The sequence below is a fragment of the Nylanderia fulva genome, unplaced genomic scaffold (assembly GCF_048542155.1).
Source record: "Nylanderia fulva isolate GAGA-0341 unplaced genomic scaffold, ASM4854215v1 Scaffold623, whole genome shotgun sequence".
Lineage (NCBI taxonomy): Eukaryota > Metazoa > Arthropoda > Insecta > Hymenoptera > Formicidae > Nylanderia > Nylanderia fulva.
In genome coordinates, this window is record NW_028190725.1 from 20,235 (window position 1) to 46,780 (window position 26,546).

Below are 26,546 nucleotides of genomic sequence, written 5' to 3' on the forward strand. Positions count from 1 at the left end.
GCCTGCCAGGAAAAAAGGAGGAATTGAAGACAAGGGAGAAGGAGACGGAAGAAGGAGGAAGGGAAAAGGTGCGAGTGAATCAAAAGGGAGCGTAGAGGTTTGGGAACGCTTCTATTAAAAGAAAGCGCCAGGAAAAATGGATATGAAATGGTAATGAGTAGTAGATGAGGATTGTAAAGGTTCGGGAACGCTCCTATCAGAAAAAAACGCGGCATATGTAACATATTATAACATATAGCTAGAAGAATAGAGGAAGAATGTAAAGGTTTGGGTACGTTCCTTAAAAGCGCCTTTAATCCCTAAAGGGACAAATAAAGCAATAAATGAATGAATAAAGTTAATTATTAAAATTTTTTATTTATTAAATTAAATTATAGATAAATTTATATAGAATTAAATTTAATAAAAAGGAAAAGTAAAAAATCATTAAAAAATTTATGTAGATTTTTTAAAATTTGATAAAAATTTCATAAATCATTAGGATTATATATTATTAAATATTTAATAATTAATAAATTTCATATATATTTTTTAAATATATATCCTAATAAAATCATAAAAATGAAAAGGTCAGGCCATGTTCAAAAGAAGGTACTCAAAAATTTAAACGATCTAATAATAAATTATCACGAAAGTAACTGATATGTTATTCAAGGTGCCAGTTCAAAGTGAACATACGTAAAGTGTATATTATCTAAATTTAGTAATAATATATTACCATGAAAAGTAACTGTGATATTTATTCAAGGTGCAAGTTCACATTGAATATACATACATATAAGTAAGACTGATTACAATTTGATTCTAGAAAATAAGTGCGATATGTTATTCTTAGTGCACAAAATATAATAGTTGTTTATAGAGATTTGATTTGAAATTCATACTAGCCCGTACAATGAAAAATAATTGCTCGTAATTCCAGAGTACCAATTTGTTAATGATTCAGAAAAATAACATGGCGGCCTGCTCTCAAAAAACTTTCGATGGGTAGAATAAATAATTGAAATAAGAGTTGTGAAAATTGTATAAATTAAAAATTGACCACAATTGACCGACGTGTTGGGTAATTACGGTCGCCTCTTGGGGTAATGCCAGCTGGTCGCTAGCAGGCAGGATTCGGTGGTATATTTTGATTACGAGTTTAAAATCCATAAAACCAATCAACGCCAGCACACTATTTTTCTTTATTAAATTATTGGGGATTTTGTGACGTTCAGCAAACTCAAATGCTGGGCCGCGCACTTAACGAGGTGTCTATTTTTATATATATATATATATTTATATATTTATATATATATATGAGAGAATGAAGGAATTGCAGTCAGTGAAAATTATTTTTTTATTTCTGAAAAAAAAGAAAAAGGTTTTTAGAACTAAAATGGAATATTTGTCGGATACTTCATCAATCATTCTTTGAAAGTGAAAGCATAAAAGTTAAGAGAGCTAATATATAATATATATATATATATATATATATATATATAGGGATGAATGGGGGAATTGCAGTTAGTAAGAATTATTTCTTATTTTCTGAAGAAACAAATTGCTATAGAACCAAAATGGAATAGTTGACGGATACTTCATCATTCATTTTTCGAAAGTAGAAGCATAAAAGTTAAGAAAGCTAATATATAATTGAGCCTGCATTGATTAAAAAAACCTCTGAATTGACCACAATTGACCGACGTGTTGGGTAATTACGGTCGCCTTTTGAGGTAATACCAGCTGGTCGCTAGCAGGCAGGATTCGGTGGTATATTTTGATTACGAGCTTGAAATCCATAAAACCAATCTACGCCAGCACACTATTTTTCTTTATTAAAATTATTGGGGATTTTGTGACGTTCAGCAAACTCAAATGCTGCGCCGCGCACTTGACGAGGTGTCTGTCTATTTATATATATATATATATATATATATATATATAAGGGAGAATGGAGGAATTGCAGTCAGTAAAAATTATTTTTTTATTTCTGAAAAAAAAAAGGTCTTTAGAACTAAAATAGAATATTTGTCGGATACTTCATCGATCATTCTTCGAAAGTAAAAGCATAAAAGTTAAGAAAGCTAATATATAATATATATATATATTTATAGGAAAGAATGAGGGAATTGCAGTCAGTAAGAATTATTTTTTATTTTCTGAAAAAGAATGTCTTTAGAACCAAAATGGAATAGTTGACGGATACTTCATCAATCATTCTTCGAAACTGGAAGCATAAAAGTTAAGAAAAGTAATATATAATTGAGCCTGCATTGATTAAAAAAAATCTCTGACTTGACCACAATTGACCGACGTGTTGGGTAAATACGGTCGCCTCTTGAAATAATGCCAGCTGGTCGCTAGCAGGCAAAATTCGGTGGTATATTTTGATTACGAGCTTGAAATCCATAGAACCAATCTAGGCCAGCACACTTTTTTTCTTTATTAAAATTATTGGGGATGTTGTAACGTTCAGCAAAATCGAATGCTTCGCAGCGCACTTGAAAAAGTGTCTATATAAATTTATATATATATATTGTGACTTGATAGACGTATATTATACGTATGTAAAATGTATATATAATGACATATTATTAATGAGTGAATAGATGTATATTATACGTATGTATAATATACATAAATTATGCATTATTTACTACTAATATACATATATAATATACATATATATATATATATATTATATTATATTATACATATATACACATGTATACATATTATATACATATACAATATATACTCTGCACAAATTACAGGAATGTGAACATTACATCTGTTACTACAATATATGTAATAAGACAATTAAATCGGATTTATATTATACCAACTAATGTCCTATGTAGGAAAAATTAAATCAGACTTATATGCGAAATAGTAGTATAAAGAAAAATTCACAATAGAGAATTTTTAGTATATAGCAAAATTTAATATTTTTACTTAATTTGATTGTTTTACGTGACAGAAAAATTTTTAATTTCTTTATGCATTGGATATTTTCACATATTAGTTTATGATATATGTATATAATTTTTATTTTTTTTTAAGTAACTATTTTATTATAAAGAATCTGAAGTTAATTAATTAAACTATAATAATTTAATAATTTTTGTTAAATATATAATTAGGAAAATGTGTCTTAAATTATTAACATATTCCAGTGTATGTTGAAACTTGCGACTCAAAACACCATAGGAAAAAGGTTTTTGTAAAATTAAAAAATAAAAGTATTTACAATTATACTTTACAACGAATTTGTGCAGTAGTTTTTGAGATGTAAGGATTTAGATGTTTTTAAGGAAAGTAGTAATTTTTGAGATATAAAGATTTAAAATTTTTTAAGGACCCCATTATAGGCTACGTTCATATACGTCCTGTTTTTGAATTATACGTATATGCGATACTAATTTAGTATTGCATGTTCTATTCACTAATGGGCGATTAGATTGCTTGGAATAAAAAATATATATTTATTATTATTTCTTAATTTATTGAGAACATTTCTAGTATTATATTGAGTAATAATCTTTTTAATTTAATTCTGAATGGTATACATATAAATCACATTATATAACATATATAATCACAAATACGCATAACGTTTATAGTTAATAATGCACTGAATATATTGCTTTATATGTATTTTATAATTACCGAGATCTTAATTTCTATATAAGGTTCTTTATTTTAATGAATACATGTCTTAATATTAAATCAATCTTTATCTTTTTAGAGAATTCTTGTGATACATCTTAGATTTATATCTAAGCAAAATATAACAAAATTTATAGTAATTTTCTTCTTGAATATAATAAAATGTATCTAAGCAAAACAAACTCAAATATAGTAATTCTCTTCCTGAATATAAAAAATTAAAGAAACAAAACGAAACATCCAATCCAATATATTTATATAATTACTGAAATCTTAATTTCTATATAATTTTTTTCTTTTAATATACATATGTCTTAATATGAATCTACTCTTCATCATTTTCAAAGAATTTTGTAATATATTTTAAATTTGTATCTAAGTAAAATATATCAGAACTTAAATATAGTAATTTTCTTCTTCAATATAATAAAATAAAAAAAAAACAAAACATTCATATTGTTTTGTCTTTTGTATTGAACGTATAAAATTTTTAGAATAGTTATACTTTTAAATATATATAATAATACCTTTAAAATAATTAACTTTTTAGTTTTTATTTGATTACTAATCCAAGATTTTATTTGAGCGTTTGTGCGGTTTTTCAATATAGGATACTTGACTTTTATTTCATTTATTTGACTAAAAGATGGCAATTTATTATTTTTTATATTGACTGAAAATGAGGATAAGACCGCTTCGTGTTCATTATCAGTCCATCGGATTTTATTAGCTTGTCTTCTTTTAGGACCAAAAGGAGATACTGAAATATGAAGATTATGTTAGTAAATTTGCTTATAAGTACTAATATACTTATAAGCAAATTTTATATACAATTATATCAAGAATAAATTATACCAATGTATTATATATAAACATTATTTAAACATACTTCTCTTCTTTCTTTTTTCTGTACTACTATTTATACTATCTTTCCTGCTAAGCATTTTTCCGGTTTTTTTTAATATTCTTGTAGATTGATTACTTGAACTATTTTTACTTAAATCTGTATATTCATCGTCATCTTCATATTCATCGTTAGATTCTATCACATTTTTATTATCATAAACTTTTTCCTTTTTTGATTTTTTTTTAATTTTCTTTGTAGAATCGAAGGAATGCACTATAAAATATCAATATTATAACATATGCCTATATCCAATGCTTTTTATGTTAATTATAGATACCATATTATTATTTATCTCTTACCATTTGGTATTCAGACTTCGCAACACACACTTGAAATATCGGGGAAAAGGACTTGTTAAAACGATAATCATGCTCAAATGTCGCATAACTTGGCATCTCAGACCAATCGCCTTGCATATCTATTGGTCAACAGCGAAGAATCGTTTCAATTTATATTTTAATATTTAACTAACTTTGTATTTTTAACATTTAACTTTGTATTTTAATATTTAACTTTTATGTATTGATAAAGACTGTAGTGCAGTCGAAACGTTTACAATTTATATCGATTCTGTAACGGAATGTTAATTTAATTATTTAACTATTAATAAAAATTTTACAACCTTATTTATTTGCTCGTTCAGTTGGCCTACTATATATGATTTGTTTAATTTTGTTAAATTATACGAGCCTTTCATTAATTAATTATTTATCTCATTATATACTTGTATTAATAAGCAGTATAAATATATTTCAAAGGTTATATATATGTATACATACATTTGGAATCTGTATTAAATGTAAATATATATTTAAACATACCTTTCTCTTCTCTTTTTTCTAATATATTATTCATTTGATCGCCATTTCTAAATTGTTGAAATTTTTTAATATTTTTGATATAGGTAACGTATTAGTAGTTTTTAAACATATATTTGTGTTAAGTTCATTATCTGATTCTATGTTATCATCTTCTTGACTTTCATTGCTTTCATCGGATGTCTCTTCTCCTTGAGCGTATTTTAACAATCGTGATATAGCCAAATCTTTTGTGATAACAGATTGCCTATAATGTGATCTATGTATTTTTTCATGAGGCCCATGAAGTTTGCCAAATCACTAACTTGATTATCAGATACATCTAATGTAATGCACATTGTAGCAATGTGTTTTCGTAATGTTGTACCTCGTAGAGAAGTTGGTATCTCTGCTCCAGAGGCTACAGAAATTTGCGCATTAGGACACATGCTCTTAAATATTTGTGTCTTCTTTTATCAGTTGGAGTTTATACCAAACACTATAAGGATTTTTCTACGGGAACACTAGCTTGTTGTACGATACTTGACGATCATTTGTATACATGACATAATTCCCTCATGAAGTAAAACGGGAACTGTTCTTGCTAATTTTCCACGTATTGTTACACGCACATATTGCGATAAGGATTTTTGTAACTCAGGTGGCTTTTCGTCTTTTGAAATAGCCGCCAGGATTTTGTAAACTGCGTATCTAAGTAATGCAGTTCTAATTTCGCCCAGCACGTCTTCTATTGTAACATCATGGTAGGACACTAAGGTTCGTTTCATCAGCCTAGTCTTCGCCCACGTTTGGAATTTGAAGAATCCATCGTTTGGTGGAATAAGTTTAGAGCATTCGTACGTTCATCTTCTTTCAAAGAAAGAAGTTCAATCAGTTTAACTATCAATCTATAGACGGTAAAACTATGTTTTCTTCTTGGTCGCTTCATGTCCGACCGGCCCTTCATGAGTTTTCATGTACAAACTTGGTTTTACGCGACGGCTGTAAATCTTCTAAATAATTTTAAAAATTTTCTACTATAACTTGATTCTCGAGTTCTTGTCTTTTTATGCAATGCTCCTTAAAATTTGTCCAACTTGCTTATGAGAGTTCCTAACGATGATGCTACAGAAGATACCTTGTATGTCCATGTTGTTTCATCAAATGTGCAAGATTATTAACAGCTTTCACACAATAATCATATCTCTTTGGATTTTATATTGAAGTAAAAATCTACCACAGTATTATCAATTTCCTTCATAGTAGCCAGAATCGTCCTAGTAGTCTTAATCGTGCTCTAATCATGTCATGTTGGTGTTGAAGACGATACTTTAGACACATTTTATTTCCATAAGCAAATTTAAAAACTCATCATATCTAATAAGCTGAGTTATAGTATCTTCTCTCGTCACTGGAAATACTAGTCTTCTTAATACTGGTACTTGCACTATAATGTATACGGCAAGCTACTGTGCGTCCTAATACTTTTACATTTCTTTTGACGAGACTCAGTCTTTTGTGTACTTAACTTAAAAAGATGTCGAATGTTATTCTTAGAAAAGTATCCTTTACATTTTGCACATGGAATAAAATCGACCGCTTGCTTGTTTAATTTTTTTGCCGGACGACGAATACAATTAAATTTCCTTTATTAACGTTAGGATCTGTATTATATACAAAATTTCCTGTTCGTCTAATTATAGCAATAATTTTTTCCGTTCTGGGTTACCTAAAATTTGTAAAAAAATAAAAATGATAAAATTTAGGAAATTGCAAAGGGCTTCAATAGTAAATATAAAAGTAACAGATTGAGGGCCAATTGAAGCTAAGAAACGCAACGTAAAAAGCGTCGAAATTCTAGCATTTCTAGAAATTTCGACGCTTATTCTTACGTTTCCTAGCTCCGATTAGTCCTTAATCTACTACTTTGATAAAATTTAGATTATTAAAAATGATAAAATTTAGATATTAAAATATATAATTATTTACCTTTAGGTAAGAAACAAAACTTTTTACATCTTCTTCAGTATTGTGTATTGATTCTAAATGCCTTGCAAATTGTGATTGCAATTTTTTACAGTATGGACACATACTCAACTTTAATTTGCGATTATCAGATGTTTCAACGTACATATCTTTATCGTCACATATATTTACTTTAGATAAATTTAATGAACTTGTTAAATTTAATTTACTTTTATTTAATTTACTTTTATTTATACTTGTATGATTTGTATTATCGCTAAGTTTATCTTCATCTGAATCTTCTGATACAGAACAATCTGATGTGTGGAAACTGTCATCCATATTACGCTCAGATGTAAGAGAATTATCAGACTCAATATTAGGATTAATACTCATACATTCTGATGTTGATTTTTTTTGTTAATGTAGATTCTGCAAGTGGAGCAAAATCTACAACATAGTATTTAAAACTGTTATTATCCATGACGCAAGTCTTATTTAAAATATTTCCTTCGTCAATAATTTTATAAGTATTATTTAAAATTTTACATTGGATTAATTTTTTTGTTTTAAAATTTTTCGATTCCCTTTTTTATTTCATCCCCAAAGCTTTAAAAAAAAATTTTTTTTTATCACTTATTTTCCCCTATCTTAATATAAAAGGGGGAATTTTTGTCATATAAAAATATAAAATTTCATCGGGGTTTTTTTTGGGGATTTCCCCAAAATTTACGGGGTTTTTTTGTCATAAAAATATAATTTTTTATAAAATAGTTTCATTGTTTTAATATCTTTTTTGGGCAAAAAGAAAAAAAAATCATCATATTCAAAAATTTTTTTTTGAGGGGATTAACTTTTTAAAGGAGTTCAATGGGGTAAAAAAGGCACTTTAAATTTTAAATTTATGAATCTAAAAAAAAAAAAAAATAAGATTTAAAAAAATTAAATTTTCCCCAAAAAAATTTTTTTTCCAATTTAAATTTTTTCTTTTTAGATACTACATTTTTAAATTTTTTTTTTATTTTTAAATTTTTGAAAAAAATTTATAGAGTAATTTTATTTTTTAGGGGAAATATAAGTAATATGAAAAAAAAATTTTTTAAAAATTTTTTTTTAAATGATTTTAGAATTTTAAAATACCCTAGCTAAATTTCCCATTTTTTTTTTTTGTTTGTTTTAAAATAATTTTTGAATTTTTTTAATAGTAGAAAATTTTTAGGAAAATTTTCCCCAAGGGTTTTTTTAAATTTTTTTTGCCCTCGCAAGATCCTTAAATTTTTTCTTTTTTAACCCTGTTTGCTAAAAAAAAAAAACGTGCAAAAATTTTCAAAAATTTGAATTTTCTTTAAGGGATAAAAAATTTTTTTAAAATTTTTTTTAATATCTTAAAATAGCCCCGTATCAATAAAAGTGAATTGAAAAGAAAAAGGTTTTTAAAAAAAAAAAAACAATGCAATTTTGGGTACCCTTTTTATATTTTTATTTTTTTTTAAAATAAAAATACCAAAATATTTTAAAATTGGGGAAATTTTTACACCCGACCCCAAAAAAAACAATATTATAAAAACTAAGTTTTTTTAATAAAAAGGACAATAGAGAAAAATACTAAAAGGGGTTACGTAATAAATTAAAGGGGTTTGGGCCCCAAAAGGAAAAAATTGGGGAAAACAAAAAAAAGTTGTAAATCAAACTAATAATTTGGGAAAAAAAAGGGGCTAAGAGTGTTTTTTTTGCTTAAATTTTCCGGCCCCCTTTTTTTTTTTTGTCTTTTATTTGTTTTAAAAAATTTTTTCTTTTTAATTTTAAAAAAATTTAAACCCCTTTTTTGTTATTATATATTTTACACCCCCTTTTATTCCGGGGTATTTAAAAAACCCCCGTTTTTTTTTTTATGACACCTTTTTAATCTTGGGCATGCTGTAAACCCCGGAAAAATTTAATATTTGTACTTTTTAAATTGGTTTTTTGTTTTTTGGGTTTTTTGTTTTTTGGGGGGGGGTTTTAAAAGAAAAAAATCAGTTTTTAAAAAAAACTTTTTGGGGGGGGTTTAAAATAAATTTAAAATTTTTAAAAATTTTTATACACCAACATTAAAAATATTATTTTTTTCCAATTAAGATTCCATACCCTTTAAAACCCCCTTTTTTCTTTTTTTTATAAAATTTATTATTTTTCGGGAAAACCCCAAATTTTTTAAAAAATACGGGACATAAATCATTTTGAAAATTTTTTTAAAAAGTAAAGCGAAACCCAATTTTAAAAAAAAAAATGTTAAATTTTAAAAAAAACCTTAAAATTTTTAAAATTTTTTAATATACAATTTGATATTGAAAAAAATTTTTCCCTTATTATTTTGATTTTTTTTAATTCATTAGAATTTTTTTTGGGGGGAAAAGGATTGGGGGGAAAAAGGGGACGACAATTTCCCCGCCCCCAAACAAAAAAGGGAAGGGGGGAAAAACCCATCCAACCCTTTGCCATTATATATAAAGTTTTTTTAAAAATAAGACAAAATTTTTTTTGGATTCATACCCCAAAGGTTTCATTCCGATTTTATTAAAATTTTTTAATTTTGGGCTTTGTATCGTAAATTAATAATGCCCTTTGAAAAAAAAATTTAAAAAAAATTTAAAAAAAATGTAAAAAAAATTTGTAAACGAAAAAAAATAATTTATAGAAAAAAAAAAATTTCCCAGTTTTTTTTTTTTTAATTTTTTAAATTTTTGTTTTGTAATTTTTAAAAAAAAAAAATATAACTAAATTTAAAAAAATTTACAAAAATTGGGGCCCAAAATTATTATTTTTTTTTAAAAAAAAAGTTTAAAAAAATCAAGACCCCCTTATCATGTTAATTAGTATTTTATTATTTAAATACTTTTTGGGGGCTGCCATCACTGGAGAGAGGAACATTTTTAGACCCAAAAAGTAGGGTTTTTATTAATTGGTGGGGTTTTATAAAAGGGTAAACCCGTTACCAATTTTGTACTTTTGTGCCTTTTTCCAAAAATTTTTTGGGTTTTTTTTGATAATGCGCAAAAATCTTCCCCCCTTATTCGAATTTGGGATATTGATATACATTTTAGTGTTATTAGTATCAGGGAAATTAGCGATTTAAACTAAGAAAGGGAAAATTTTAAAATATTTTATTGTACAATATTAAATAAGTTAAATTTTTAATAAATTTTTTTTTTAAAAAAAATAAGTATATATATTAAAAAATGCCCTTATTTAAAATTTCCTTTATGAAATATTTTAAAAATTTTATAGCTGGAATTGCTTTATTCAAATGTTGCAATTTCTTTTAAAACAATTTATTTTCTGAAATTTAAAATAAAAAAAAAAATAAAAAAAGGACACATTAACACTTATTGCTATTTCAATATTTTTGCAAAAGATATTTTCAATATTTTTTTTGCATAAATAATATTTCAAATATCTGTAGAATGACAGTGGGAAAAAAACATGTGTATAAATATATTAAAAATAAATATTTAATTTTTTTAAAATTTTTTGATTCCCCAATTTCTGTAATAAAATTTTCAAAATAAAAAAAAATTTTTTATAAAAATGTACACAAATGTATTAAAAAAGCAAAAGATATTTCAAGGGCAATATTTAAACAATTCTCTGAAAAAATTTTTTTATAATTTTTTTTTAAAGGGTTATTTTTAGATATTATATATTTAAAAAATATATCACTATGAACGGGGATAATGTGAGATTTTTTTTACTTTTTTTTTTTGAAAACACAGTATAACGGCTTTTAGCAAAATTAAAATAAACATTTTGGGGTGGTTAAAAAAAAACTGAAAAAAAAGCAAATATGCGCAGAAAAAAAAAATCGAGGAAAATTAAAATTTTTCCCTACGAGCCATCCGTAGGTTAGGTTTTGAGGTTAAAAAAATTTTATTTTTAAACCCAATGATATATAAAAAAAGAGGTGAATGCGAATAAACAAAAAAATAATGGCATAAAACTTTCTAAACATAATTTTAAGTATACACTTTAAAAAAAAATACGATCTATTAATATAAAATAAATCGTTGCAAGATATGTATTTCCTTTATCTAAATGATGTATTGATGGTTTTAAACGAGTTTTGCGGAAAACGTATTAGACCCTATAGACTAGACATGCGGAAAAAGCTGCACGGGTAAATTTGGGAACGCGAAACGCGTTTTCGGGTCATCGCGCTGGGGGGCCGGAGCCCCCCATGATTTTCGACTCTATTTTAAGGGTAAAACTTTAAAAAAATCTTTTTTAAGGAAAAACATTTAAATAAAAATTAAATTTTAAGGGGAATATAAAAATTTTTACTTTTCTTTTTAAAATATTTATAATAGAAAAAAAAAATATTACTATTTTTTAAAATTTAAAGGGAGCTACATGCATATTTAAAAAAATCATATATCATTAAAAAATGCCTTATATAACCGCGATGTCTTTTACGGCAGTCGTGAAAATGCCCCCTAGTCGTCAAAACTGCCAAAATTAGACTTCAAGATGTCGTTAAAAAAAGACCTTTTGACAAATATATATATATGGTACAATATATTATTTATTGTGGGGTTTTATTTACAGGGTTTTTTCCCAGACCTACCCCTTTTACCCGGGTTAATAGGAGATTCCTGAGGCGATTTGGAAACGTTTTTCCTCAGCGAAAAAAGTCCCGGCAAATAATAATTTTTTTTATAAAAGATTGAAAATAGAAGTTTTTGTAAAAATTAAAAAATAAATGTTTAAAAAAAAAAAAAACAAAAACTAAATTTTTTAGTTTTTAAATTTAAGGGTTTAAAAGGGGGGGTTTTCTTTAATTTGAATTTTAATTTTTTAAAACTTTTGTTAGTTTTAACCCCGGGTACCCCCTTTTATTTCCCCCCAAAAGTTGGGAAAAAATTTAAAAAAAAGATTGGGCCTTTCTCGATATTTTTGCCCGGGGGGAAAAAAAAAAATTTAGGGAAAAATAAAAAAAATTTTTAAATATGTAAAGGGAATAAGATGCTTATAATTTAAAAAAGAATAAAATTTTTTTGTATTTTTATAGTTTTTTAAAGGGAAGAGTATGTATATATGCAACAAGCCTTTAAAATTTTTTAATTTAATCTTTTTACTTATAGGCAATCATTTCTAGAAATTAATTTTTGCTATGGTTTAAACTAGGCCCACACAAAATCAAGTAGGGGATGACTTTGTGCAATTACAGTATATAAATTTTCAAATGGTCTTCGTGATTTTTATACAGGGACAAAAATTCTATCAGTGGATACAATAATATTAAGTTCTCCCTTTAAAAAATTTTATGTTTGTAAAGGATTCTTCCTAAAAATTGATGTAAAAAGGGATAGACTTGCAAATTTGATCCATCAAGTTCTTGGGGCTGTTTAAAATAAAAAAAAAAAAAATTAAAAGAGAATGTGACATTTTTAAAAATTTTTTTCTACAGCAAACTATTTAGTATAATTTGTATCGTCACACTTCAAATTTTTTCCTTAGATTGAAAAGGGCAAAAAGGTAAGGGGACATGAATTTAAAAAATTTATATTTATTTCTCTAATTTCACTTTAGTAAAATTCCGCATGGTAAAAAAAAAAGCATGCATAGATTTAACATTTCATTTTTTCCTAGGGTAACGGATGCCACTGTAAGGGAAAAAAAATGGGTTTAAAGATTTAAAAAACTTTTTAGGCTTTTTTGCACATCCTTTTTATTAAAAAATAAAAAACATTAAAAAAAAATTCGTTCCTAAATTTTAAAATAATTTTTATGACATAAACATTTAAGAATTTGTTACATTATTAAATTTTGGGACATTCTTTTTTTTTTAAACAAAAAATATTTACCCAATTTCTATTGCGAAAAAGAAGAAAAAAACCAAAAATTTCGTTTAAAATTTTAAAAATGGTTTTGAACAAAATCTCTAATAAGATATTAAAATAAAAAGAATATGTAAAAATTAAACTTTCCTTTATATGTGAAAAGTTTTCATAAGTTACATATAATATAAATAAATATATTTACCAAAGGCAGTTTTTGGGCAACGTTCTCAAGTATAAAATAGGCAGTTTTTTAAAGAAGTTGGGGAGTTTTTGGGGACCCTCGTCAAAAATTCGCAGTACAAACGCAGTTTTAAGACTGTCGTCAATCACCTTTAATAAATATTTATACTATTGCCTAGTTAAAACAAAAGAAGAACGTTTTTTTATTGAAGTTAAATATTAAAATTTTTAAAGCAGTTTTATTTTGTTTTTATAAATTTTTCGTATAAAATACGGTACGTAAAATTTAAAAAGACGTACATTTCACGGAGGGGTCCCCGGCCACCTTAGCTCCACAGGCAACGATTTTGGATTCCGCGAAGACGCCAACTGGTTCGCCGCCACATCCACAGCTGCCACCCATGCGTCCGATGGCGGGCGGCTACTCCACGGTCAAAGATGGGCGACCTGCCGAGAGCGCGCGCACTCCGACCGCCCTTTTCAGCACCCCGGGTGGCCCTCCCCGGGCCCGGGTGGCCCTAGAACGACGAGGGGCCGAGGCAAAAGGCCTACAAAGGCTTCTATTTGGGTTTGTGTTTTTCAGCTCCCGCGCCGTCCCTTGAGGCCGTCAGCGACTACACCGCCGGGCATTTTTTAGCGGCCTTTCGCGGTTCGTGCTCGACGAGGGCACAGTGTTTTACAGGACTGCGGCATAACTTTGTAGGCGCGGCCGACAGTAGGGACAAAATGTCGTCAAAACTGCCTTTAGACATATATATATATACTATATGCATAGTAAACAACGTAGAAAAACGTTTTGTTGAAATAACTATTATTTATAAGCAGTTTTATTTTGTTGTATAGTTGTTTTACGTATAATATACTGTACGTAAACATTTAATAACTGTACTATATTCTTTGGCGCTTAAAATTTCATGCCACGGCAGTGAGATTTTACGTGCAAAAAAACACCATATATAATTATTAATTGCTTTAAACAGTACAGCATGTAAAACACAGATATACATAATATAACAACATTTAAATATGAAAATATTTTAACCAAGCATTTTTCTACATTGTTTACTGAATGTATATATATATATATAGGCATACAGCCATATAAAGGTAGATTTGACGACTGTCGTTAAAACTGCCTTTATATCGCGGTGCCTTTGACGACGGTCGTGAAAACTGCCAATAGTCGTCAAAACTGCCAAATTATACTGCAAAATGTCGTCAAAACTGCCTTTAGACATATATATATATATATATATATATATATATATATATATACAGGGTATCCCAAAAAGATCGGAACACTGAAAAATCTCGAAAAGTATACGTTTTACAGAAAAAAGTTTTAGACAAAAGTTATAAAAAATCTATTCATTGATCTGATCAGTTTGACCTTGGACAGTGTTACCAAGGTCAGAATAAGGTTACCTGAAATTTCTTAGATGGAATCCTATATTTTTTATTACATATTCTTGTAGCTTATCTCGAGGGCTTTCCAAAACACTATAATAAAATTATTTTTTATAAAGTGCTTTTTGAGTTATAAAGGTTAGAAGCTAACAATTTTTTGACATAAAATATATCTTTATAAAATATTCCATTTTCGATAATCATACCTACTTTTTTGCACAGTATAATAAAAAATCAATTTATTAAAGAAAACAGATAATTGAATATGTAATATTCAATATGCAGCAGCATACTTTTTTTTATAAGCAACTATGTGTTTTTTTACACCAATTCATTGGTCTCATTATTCCGTGCAAAAAAGATATGATTACCGAAAATGGAATATTTTACAAAGATATTTTACATTTTATGTCAAAAAATTGTTAGCCTTTATAAATCAAAGAGTACTCCATAAAAAATAATTTTATTAGTGTTTTGGAAAACTCTCCAGATAAGCTACAAGAATATGTAATAAAAATTATAGGATTCCATCTAAAAAATTCAAAGTGACCTTATTCTGACCTTGGTAACGCCGTCCAAGGTCAAACTGATAAGATCAATAAATACATTTTTTATAACTTTTGTCTGAAACTTTTTTCTGTAAAACGTATACTTTTCGAGATTTTTCAGTGTTCCAATTTTTTTTGGGACACTCTGTATATATATATATATATATATATATATATAATATATATACACATACCTATTGATTTATTTAGCAATCTGTCTATCTATCGAACTATCTATCATCTATCGATTAACCTATCTACCTATCTATCTATCGATCTATCTGTCTCTTCTCTCTTTTTTACATTGCATTATTTTATATATGCACACGTATATAATAATTTTTTAAAAATATTGTACATTACAAAAGTAAAAATAATTAAATTTATAATCTAAAAATATATAAAAATTTTTTATGAATATAATGATTACAAAGATTTAGTAGATATTTTTTTGTAATAAATAAATTATTTATATGATTTAGTCTTATCTAACTACTGCTCTGTTTTGATAATAATAGCATTATTATGTATTCAATCTTTAAAATACTTTTATATAAATCATTTATTACAAAGAATTATTTACTTTATAATCAATTATAATTATTATAGATAGGCCTGTTTATACACATACACACACTTACACACAATATATATGTGTATTTTTACGCGTATGAATGTGTATAGCACCGCGCGACGTGAGTGAGGCGTCGCACAGTAGATCATATCAACGTATAATACGCGCGGATTACTGTGGTACATACATACTACTGATACCGCGCGAATACGAAAGATCTGACGCGCATTTTTACGTACATAATAAATCGGAATATTTGATAAAAAAATATATATATAAAATATATGATGAAAATGTATATATATATATATATATATATATATATATGTGTGTGTGTGTGTGTGTGTGTGTGTGTGTGTGTGCGCGCGTGTGTGTGTATATATATATATATATATATAGTATATAAGAATAAAGGGGGTATCATTAGAATATCGCAAAAAATTTATAGATAAAGAAAATCTTGCAAATTTTAAAATTATCTTTATTTTTTGAATGATCTCAAGAATACAAAGTTTCACTGTGGATATCACGTTGCAGGACATCTTGCGTATATATACACATACATACATACATACATACATACATTCATATACAGGGTGTCCCATAATTCGCGAACCACCGGGAATGGGCAGATAGAGCGTGTTAAACTGAATAGAAAAGTCCTGTATCATTTTGCGATATTCGCAATAATTATTGAGTTATTAACTAAAATATCTAAACGAATGAGCGGGTAGAAAGCGGTAGGCCGGACTCGGTGTGCATGTCGGATGACTTATTTGTTATATGCCGCTTAGTATCAAAAGTATCATCTTACTTTTCGGCGCCACTACATTGGTCGCCGCTTGCTGCATGACGCCGCCTCTCGATCAAATAATGCTTTCTACCTGCTTACGATGCAGACACTGTGTCGCGCAATTTTCGCAAATCGCTTACACTCTCGCTTTTCATAACCGGAAGACTAATAAACGCGTGTAAATGAGCATAGATTAGCGCTTGCTTATCGTCGTATTCATTAGTTAACAATTGCCAGGCGGATTCGTAATTAGCATCGGAAATCTTTAAATTGTTGAGCAGCAATGAAGCGTCTCCCGTTATGCTAGTTTTTAAATAATGAAATTTCTGAGAATTTGAAAACGCGTCGTTATTTACTACGAGAGACTCGAAAATGTTACGGAAGTTTTCCCAATCGGTTAATTTCCCGGAAAACTTTGGCAACGCGATGCGTGGCAATTGAAAGCAATGATTATTTGTTTCGCGAATGGAGGAATCGGAACTACGATTGGCAAACGGAACTGTATTAGGAGATAATCGACTTATCGTGTCTTGCAGCAGATCGGCCGTGTCGATGTAGACATCCTCAGCTTTCAGGAATTCCTCCAGAGTGAAGTACGGCAAGGTCGCTTGCTGCTCCGGCGTCGTCTTCTGAAGCAATTTGACATGAAGGCCGCGGCAGGCGGCCCAGTGCTCCTCCAACTTGGAAAGTCGACTTCGCGTCTTAGCGAGTGTAACGTTTGATTTGGCCAGCTTCTTAAAGTTGACGAGATCTCATTTGATCTCGTCAATGCGAGCTCCCTGTTCGATGAGCAGGTCGCTCACGGCGGTCGACATGATTATCGATGCCGGATTGGTGAATCGTTAATCAATTATTCGCTTCTAAAGCGAAAGATTCGAGCGCGCGCGCAGACGTGAAGCGCCCGCTGGTTGACGCGCGAGAGAGAGTGAGAGAGTCCGAGCGCGAGTTAGCGCACCGTCGCGTTAAGCCGTTATCGGCTGTCTTTCTCACACGAAGCGATGTACAAGGCGTATTGATGCGATTGCTTGACGCGTGATAGCGGCGTCGAGATTGCAAATCGCGCACCTTCACTAATGTTTAGAAACGTCGAAAATCACCGAGATGATCGAGAGAGTCATAGAGAGATGCACGACGCGGGCGCGTGACAGCGGCGCTCGCGGTCACTTGCACTGAGTTCTGCGAGGGTTGAAAGTCAGTGAGAAGAATGCACTGGTTAAGATTCACAGGTGCGGTGCGCGTGATAGCGGCGCACGCTCACTGAGAGCCACTGTTAATCAGTAAGAGTCACTGTTAATCATTGAAAGTCACTGCGAGTATTGTAACGCAAAGCGCGTGTTTGCGGCGCTTGCAGATGACTTGCGAATGTTCACCGCATTCACTTCAGAAAATCACTGGCGCGTGTTAGCGGCGCCGGAGTTGATAGTCACTGAGCGCGAGTAGCGGAGTACACGTGCAGTCACTAATCTAGAAGGCGTTTAACTGCCATCCGAATGCAAAATTGCAAAGCGCGTGATAGCGGCGCTTGCACCTCAAGTGATGCTTCAACGTCGAAATTCGGTTTACTCAACTGCAGAATTCGACGTACACCGGGTACGTGAGGGTGCGTGACCGTCACGTCACAGTATATGTATAACCAGTAGCGGCACTTCGTGTCGGTTCTTTTGATGTCAGTGTCCGAAATCATGTGACATGTCGCCATGTTCTTGATAGTAATAGCGCGCTTATATTTAAATTGTGAGAAAGAAAGGCAACTATATATAAACAATTATTTTTATAATTGTGCAGACAATTATTGTATAAATAACCACAATGTATTTTTTCTTGAAATACATATTACATATGTAACATTAAAGTAACGCAAATAATCATATAAACATAAAAAAAGAAGAAATTTAACAAGTAATAATATTAAAATATACCTATGTGTTATTTAATAAATTATTTTTTTATTATGTTTGTGTATTATTTAATGAATTATTTATATTAAACAAGTAACATATTTATTATTGCCATTTTATTTATAAACATATTGATGTACATTTAGATTATTTACAATTGAAATGTATATAATGTGTAAAATTACAATAAATTCGTGATCAATGATTCCAATTTTTTGTTATACTTTTCAAAAATACGAAATCTCAAATTTTAGATGTATATAAAAATTGATAATAAATAAATGTGTATAACAATTCTATGTAATTTACAATTGGTTATAAAAGACTAATTTGTTTTATATTATCAGATGTATTATTGTTTATCTGTTTAATGTACTTAAATTGATTTCTGTCTTGTTATTATGAATACGTATGAATACTTATAAGATAAGCTCCATTTTGTGGATAGGTATGTGTTGAATAATTGAACAGGAATTCAGTCACCTAGAAAACAATATTAATTATAAAAAAAAACTTTTTTTATTAATATTTTTAATATTATAATGTTTAGAAAAAACAAAAATTAGACATTTTCTGCATCTTTAGCACACACACACATATATATATATATATATATATATGTAGCAATTGTGCTCTAGAATAAATGTTATTGTAATTTTAGAAACAATTAAATTTTATACGTATATAGGAAATTGTCAAACAATTAATATCTTTCTGGATGAGATGGAAAGTGAAAAAAGCTCAAGTGACAACTGGAACCGGAATTTTCATTGCAATCTTGCATTGTGCACGTGAAACCACCAACAACTACGCGACGTTCCATTATTATAACAATGTTTTTTAAAAATATTTTCAGACCTGAAACTTAACAGAGTCCTTTAATTAACTTGAATTCATTAATAGGCTATATTTATTTTGATAAACACAACCACCACTTACTGTGTTTACAACTCATTGTACGCCATATTGTGGATAGTAATCCAACGCATGCGCTGTAGCATTTCTCCGACGCTATTTTTCTTTAGTGACGCTACTGGTTATACATATACTGTGGTCACGTGGCCGGAGCGCCGCGGCTTAGACCGGAGCAACGGCAGGAGCGTGATCGTGAGAGCACACGAGAGAGAGAGAGAGAGAGAGAGAGAGAGAGAGAGAGAGAGAGAGAGAGAGAGAGAGAGAGAGAGAGAGAGAGAGAGAGCGCGAGCGAGAGAGTTTCGTAGCGCGCAACGGCGAACCGTCTCTCGCTCTTCGCGCCTGCGAGAGAGAGCAAGAGAGAGAGCGCGCGAGAGAGAGATTGCTTCGGAGCGCGCGCGACGGCGAACTGTCTCTTTCGCTCTTCGCGTCTTCCAGAGAGAGCGAGAGAGAGAGAGAGAGAAAGAGAGAGAGAGCGCGCGCGAGAGAGATTGTTTCGGAGTGCGCGCGACGCGGCAAACCGTCGTGTAGTGCGGTCTCACTCTCGCACACGGAGTCTTGCGACGTTCAACGAGAACGCGTAATTAGCGTAATTCTCGTGCCGCGGAGGCGCTGCGATTTTAAATGTTCTACTCCGATATAGACACACGAGGCGGAGATTGTCAATTTTCCGACTAACGTGCGAAACGAAGGAGTTCCGTCTTGACGCGATTTCACTTTCACTCGATCGATTGTTTATTATCCGGCTCGAAGGACCAAATTTTATGTACAAGTTTCAACTCGTTGTAGGATGCCGGGTTTACAAGATCGAATGATTGTACGCGTTTTGTGGTTAACAATCGCTTTATTTCACTTTGACTTAAGTACGTCGCGTTACAGAGAATGATGTCGCTCGGTGCTCGCTTTCTCGAGGACTGACTCGAGGGCAGCGCTAATTTCGGAGCGCGCGTAGGGCGGCTGCCGATCGGTGTCGCGATTGGATTACCGAAAATCAGGCGATGTACACACGTCAATTAGCGGCTAGTGTACACGCAGGTTTCACGTGTTTCTTAATCGTAAACACTGAGGAATTTCAACATTCTTGAGGATTCGATCGTCCTCGAGGATTCGCTCCGAAGAACGAATCTTCAACACACATGATTCGTACTTTTTTAGCGGATGTGCTGATAGGCTCTTTCTTCTTCTCTCTCACTCTAAACACTGACAATAATATATAATTCGACATATGATATTTGTGCCTCACAATTCTTTTATCGTCGTCGCTCGTTATCGTAGATTGTTTGTTTATCTCAATTTACTTATATCTACAGGCAGTGAAGTTAATCGATGAAACTATTAAAAAAAGTAATCATTACACCTTGATTAAAAAGAACCACATCTTGCTGTCAGTTTACTTGTTTGTCGTTCCGACAAAAAAAAACAATTCGTTATCAATTTTAATATCCCAAAGCAACTGTGAGAGTTGAGTAATAGAAAAGTAGTAAGTCGATACAATTTAGGAGATTATCTTTTGTTATGCTGTATCAGTGTCAGTCTTTAATTTTTAATTTCTTGATATGATAATCACGTTTTCATCTATCGTAATAAATAATGAAAAATCAATATGCAATACAGACCAGATACTATTGTATTTTGTTATTGAATCGTGACGGAAAATTTTCTTATTTAAAAGTATTACACATTTTTTAAAAATTGATCGTGATATGTAGAATCTTTTTCAGAAAAAGATAAAAAAAGAGCGCTAAGTCTACGCGCCATGTGAAAAAGTGTTCGCAAAACACAGTGTTTTTGCATTATTGTAAAAAGTTGCTTTAAATGATAATATTACTTTATCTTTGCGCAATATAATTTAGTTGTACAATATAATTATAATTCTAGAAAAATAGATATAAAAAATTGTCAATCGACAAAACCTTATGTTGTAAAATTAATACTTTTAAAAAATAAAAAATAATCATATAAAACATTTATACAAAAAAACTTGGCAAACTTGATTTTGACGTAACTAACAATTTTATTCAATACTTTCACGACGTTTCGACCATTTGGTTGTGGTCCTTATCAAGTAAAAATTCTATAACATAATATTACACAATCGTTTTTACCAATGTTGAAACATACAAGAAACTATCTAAATGTTAAATTAATAATATAAATATAAATTTTATAAACATACCCATTAATTAAACTGGGATTAACGCAACATCACACTGGTCTTATTTAAAATTAATAGTTAATGTAATGATTTGGATAATAACAATAATGTGAATTCGGCTCAAGATAAGAATTATGTTGTTGTGCCTCCGGGAAGGCACGGAAAATTTTGGAGTCTCAGTCGATTGAAGGATGAGGATCCTGGGATCGGCGGGCGTCTCTACTTTAACTAATTCACTTGTTTACCTGAATAAATCTTTTATTTCATTTATTTCTCGAGTTAGTTTAATTATGTCTAATCCCACCTGGGTGGTTAGTTAAGTATACTCGCACTCGATAGTTAGATTACAGGTGATAGTTTATATTCTGCGGCTTGTCTTTGACTCTTAGTTAGGTTCTAATTAGCGACTTGACTTTTTGGATTTTCGTTAGCGACTGACTTCATCGCCTCGCTCTCCGTTCGCGGTGGTCTCCTGCCCTTTTCTACATCTTTCGGGGGAAGATGTAGAGAAGCTCTTTCATTGGCTAATTTTTATTCACACGCTTTTATCTAGGTGCAAGCGAAGCAGGTTGATTCTTCGCTTGCGATCCGCGGTTTTCGGTGTAACGCTTATATTTCATCGCGTTTGCGTCTTTTCTCGATAAGCGCTTCGCGAGAGCGTGAGAACGTTTCTCAAATGATTGTATAATAGCCGACTTACTAATTTATTATTAAAACTATATTTAATATAATATAGTTATAGTCATTCGAACTATAACAATGTAATTCCACTTCCATACGTTAAAGACGTCAGCAACAGTATTAAAAAGTCACTTAAAAATGCTAACTTAAATGTTGTTTATAGTTTGCCAAAAAAGTTGAATAGATTGATAAGACAAGGTAAAGATTTAATAACTAATGATATAAAAACGAATGTAGTATACAAGATCAATTGTGAAAATTCCGTGCCTTCCCGGAGGCACAACAACATAATTCTTATCTTGAGCCGAATTCACATTATTGTTATTATCCAAATCATTACATTAACTATTAATTTTATATAAGACCGGTGTTATGTTGCGTTAATCTCATTTTAATTGATGGAATTTTTACTTGATAAGGACCACAACTAAATGGTCGAAACGTCATGAAAGTATTGAATAAAATTGCTAGTTACGTCGAAATCAAGTTTGCCAAGTTTATTTTCACCACTAGCGTCCAATATTAATTTTGATTGATTTATACAAAATATGAAAAATTAAAAATTTATGCGAAAATTAAAAATTAATACAAAAAAATGTTAATTGAAAAATTTGGCACTCCAAATTGAACAATATGCTAATATTCGTATAACGTATTCTGTATATTTATGTTTCAGTTAATTGTTTTATTAATCAGAAAGAAATATTTTCATCGGCTCTCAATATTAAGAATATAAATGTTTTTTTTTAATCAGCCAACAGAGCACGAAAAATTAATTATTCAGAACTGTATTTCTTGGTTTCAGATTACTAAGTTTCATATATAAATTAATCTCAAAACTTACATATGGAGAAATAGACGCGAAAAATATAGGTCCGAAAAGTCGCTGAAGCGGAAATCGAATCCGCGTCTTTCACTTTCTGGGCGACTGCTCTTACCAACTAAGCTATTCAGACCTTTTCGACCTTATTTCTCCATATGTAAGTTTCGAGATTAATTTATATATGGAACTTAGTGATCTCAAACCAAGAGATACAGTTCTGAATAATTAATTTCTCGTGCTTTGGCTCTGTTGGCTGATTTAAAAAAAACATTTATATTCTTAATATTGAGAGCCGATAAAAATATTTCTTTCTTATTTTATTCACGCCTTGGCCTAATCACGGCGTTATTTACTAACATCTAAAGGCAAATTAAGTTGGTAAGAGCAGTCGCCCGGAAAGTGAAAGACGCGGGTTTAATTCCCGCTTCAGCGACTTTTCGGATCTATATTTTTCGCGCCTATTTCTCCATATGTAAATTTCGAAATTAATTTATATATGGAACTTAGTGATCTCAAACTAAAAGATACAGTTCCGAATAATTAATTTTTTGTGCTTTGGCTCTGTTGGCCGATTTAAAAAAAACATCATATTTATGTTCTATTAATGTTCCAGTTATTATAATGTAATATTAAAATTAATTATTCACTATTAACGTAATGTTTACATAAAATTAATATTTGTTACTTTGAGATATATTACAGACAAGGTACATTGCAGTACATTTAAAATTTAACAGCGCCAAGTTTTTTTAACTAAAATTTTTATATTTCTTAATTTTTATTAATTTTCAATTTTTGCATTATTTTTTAATTTCTAATTTTTTGTATAAATTTTTACTTATTTGGTGCAATGTTTTGATATTTTTTGGAATTTTTAATTTTACAACATAAGTTTTTGTCAATTTACAGTATTAATATATATGTAGATAGAATTGATTATATTGATAGGTGTACGGGCTTGTAATGGATAATTGAATCGTTTGCTCCAACAATACTTTAATAATCACAAATAATACATTGCTTTCGTTCTTCTTCGTCGTCTGGGTACGACGGCTGTCGCCTAACTATATATGTCTGTTCGAAAGACGATAGATAAATTGACTCTACATCTAATCGCTACGACGATTACTAAAAAAACTCATTTTATGTTTTGGTTTTTTTTGCGTATATATGTATCGACTGTGCCGAGGTAGAATACCGCACAGTCGTTAGAGTGATGTGTCACGTGTAACATCGTCTTCTCTTTGTTTTTACTGCCGGGGTGAGTGATCTCTCCGATTTTTAAATTTTAATTTTTGTGAATTTTCTATGTTTAATTTATATATTGTTGTTGTGACTTTGATTAGTGTTGGTAAGGGAGTAACTTATGTGCTCTGCTTCCTTCCTGACAATGGTCACCATTAGGGAGACACTCCGACGGCCGGACAGTTTGAATAGGGAGGAGAAGAACATTTAATTTGTTTTGCGAATTGTATGTATTTGAGGTTTATATTTTTTTATTTGTAATGACTATCTTTGATTTCTTGAATTTTTTGTATGTTGGAGCTACTGAAGAAGACCCGAAGTGGGTCAAAACGTTTAGAATTAAATAAATGAACTTTATGTGAGATCTCATTTCTATTTATTAATTTTGTGCATGACATCCGCACATCCGATTGCCGTCGATATTTCATTTTTATTGTAACACAATAATTCGAGCCGAGTACAAAAGTTTTTATTTAAAAAGACTCTTTCTACATCGTCTCGGTACGAACGCTAAACTGTGTCTGCCCGTGAGTCCCCAAATTTAGCATACGTTCCTCTCGCTTGATCACGTTGTTGTCATGGCTGGCTCACGTGCTTTCTTATTGTGAGCCTCGACATCCCGCCCACCAATTAATGATAATTAATTCTTGTGCTTATCGACAGGCAATTTACATATTTTTGTGATTGAACGTTTGATAACACTATCTTTAGTCTTAATGCTTACGACACGAACCTTATTATCGACTCCTGGGTGAAGTTCGATTATTCTACCAAGCTTTCATTGCAACGGTGGAGCATTTTCATTTACAATTAAGACTATATCGTCAATATCTAAATTTCTTTGTTCCGTGGTCCATTTGCATCGACCTTGTAATGACGTCAAATACTTAACACTCCATTGTTTCCAAAAGTGCTGCGCTATTCGCTGAGTCACACAATTGCCATTTATCCAATCTATTAATTGAAGTCTCCGTAACGTCGATATCGGGCAAGCTAGTCAATGGTTCGCCTATTAAAAAATGTGCTGGCGTTAAGGCTTGTAAATCGCTAGGATCGGATGATAATGAACATAAAGATCTCGAGTTCAGGCATGCCTCGATCTATGCTAACACGGTACTAAACTTCTCAAACGTGAGTCGCGCTTCGCCCATGACTCTCTTCAAATGATATTTACATGATTTTATCCCCGCTTCCCATATTCCACCCATATGAGGCGCATGGGGAGGAATAAAACTCCATTGAATATGTCGATTGGTACAATAATCATCTATCGCATTGCTAAATGTCGTCTTAATCGCAGTGTACAACTTTTCAAGCTCTCGTTTTGCGCCCACAAAATTTGTGGCGTTGTCGCTATAAATTTTTTGCGGCTAACCACGTCTGCTTACAAAACGACAAAGCGTGGCCAAAAATGCGTCCGTTGTCAGTTCACTAGTCGCTTCAATATGAACCGCTTTTGTTGAAAAGCACACAAATAACGCAATATATGATTTTCGCGATCTTTGCCCTCGACCTTTACTCGCTAAAGTGTTAATTGGGCCGGCATAATTCACTCCGACCACCGAAAACGCTCGTTGACAAATTATTCTCTCTGGAGGCAATGATCCCATGATCTGAGTCGATACTTTTGGATTGACTTTAAAGCAAACCGTGCATTCCCTGACAATTCTACGCGCAAGATTGCGACCGTTTAAAGGCCAGAATCTTTCCCAGATTGAAGCAAGTAAAGTCTGCGGGCCTGCATGAAGCATACGACAATGCTCCCGCTCAAACAACAACTTGGTGAACCGACACCTTGCCGGCAACAGAATTGGATGTTTTTTATCGTAATTACAGACTGATCTCTGCAACCTGCCGCCCACCCTGACGACTCCGTCTTCATCGATAAGTGGGCTCAGGGTTTTAAGAGCACTGTTCTCGCTCACATGATCCCTGATCTTTAATTCATGTAGTTCCTTCGCAAAGAATTGTTTTTGAATGTACTTTATTAATTGTAATTGTGACAAGGACAACTCCCTCACTGATAAATTGTCACGCTCGTGCTTCAACGGCTTTCGCCTACTATTCGCGATGAATCGTCTACACCACGCCAATACTCTCTCAATTTTTGTCAATAAAGAGAATTTATTCAAAATTGTACGGATAATGGAATCGGAGTCGCTCTGGGTCACGAAAACTCGTTTTTTAGTTTTCT

General features: G+C 30.7%; 1 long non-coding RNA gene across 1 annotated transcript; it reads right to left on the minus strand.

Moving 5' to 3' along the window:
• Positions 1–4,206: 4,206 nt before the first annotated feature.
• Positions 4,207–5,152, minus strand: LOC114930782 (uncharacterized). The gene is made up of 3 exons (XR_003819537.2): positions 4,858–5,152; positions 4,541–4,771; positions 4,207–4,411 (listed from the first exon to the last, which is right to left on the minus strand). It is a non-coding gene; the product is annotated as an uncharacterized LOC114930782 (long non-coding RNA).
• Between the last annotated feature and the right edge of the window lie 21,394 nt (positions 5,153–26,546).